This window comes from Sinocyclocheilus anshuiensis, unplaced genomic scaffold, assembly GCF_001515605.1.
Source record: "Sinocyclocheilus anshuiensis isolate Anshui unplaced genomic scaffold, SAMN03320099.WGS_v1.1 scaffold767, whole genome shotgun sequence".
In the NCBI taxonomy this organism is placed as follows: domain Eukaryota; kingdom Metazoa; phylum Chordata; class Actinopteri; order Cypriniformes; family Cyprinidae; genus Sinocyclocheilus; species Sinocyclocheilus anshuiensis.
Window position 1 is genome coordinate 1,118,183 of NW_015551124.1, and position 1,114 is coordinate 1,119,296.

Consider the following 1,114-nt stretch of genomic DNA (forward strand, 5'->3'; position numbering starts at 1 on the left):
CTGTGTCCCAGGGATAACAAGATACAAATTTTAGAAGTCTTCAGATATTAGATATAAAGTTTTAAGCACGTGCAATCTTATTTATTTAGTCATTAAATAATAAATGTATATCTTATTTTAATTAATCTTTTATTATAATAATCTGCAAAATCAATATCTTGAAACACCTTTTTAAAACCACTTTCATACAAGTCCCTTTGTTATTTAGGGCTCATACACACATCCTTTGTCCCTTTTTTAGATAGGGCTCATTCACTCTTCTCCAGTGTAACACCAGCTGCATCCATCTCCGCGACCCGACCACACTCAAGTGACGGTCCAGGAGGGGTGCGCACCTTTTGTCCCACCAGATATAGAGTTTATTTTCTCATACAACCACAAGTCACAAATACACTCAGACAGACACAGACACATACATTTACACAGACTATACTGCACTCTTCCTGAGTGACCTGTCAGTTCTACTCACTCTCTCACTGATACACTTCCTCAACACAGTAAAAAAGCAGTACCCTGCAGGAATTTTTGCCTATCCATGCAGACCTCTGTAACGCCAACAGAGCGGTATCCATAGGACTTTGCGCGCTTCCCTATACTTTATCTGCTTAACGTTTATTGCTATCCTTCAAAGGCCCATTTAAAGGGGTCATATGATGTTGCTAAAAAGAACATTATTTTGTGTATTTGGTGTAATGAAATGTGTTTATGTGGTTTAAGGTTCAAAAAACACATTATTTTCCACATACTGTACATTATTGTTTCTCCTTTATGCCCGGCCTTTCTGAAACACATCGATTTTTACAAAAATCATCGGTCTGAAAAGCGAGCTGTGCTCTGATTGGCCAGCTATCGAGTGCGTTGTGATTGGCCGAATACCTCAAGCGTGTGACGGAAATGTTACGCACCTTACCATATTGTGATGCCCTGTCCGGCCGGAGCGACGAGACAAAAACATTAAAACCCATTATAAACGAGACATTTGTTGCATCCACAATGCAACAAATGCATTGGACATGCATTTGGACATAATTACGGATTATAATGACATATACTGTCTTTTTACCCGTTGCATCGCACCGCGTAAACATAAAACCATGTCTGCATTTGTGATCTG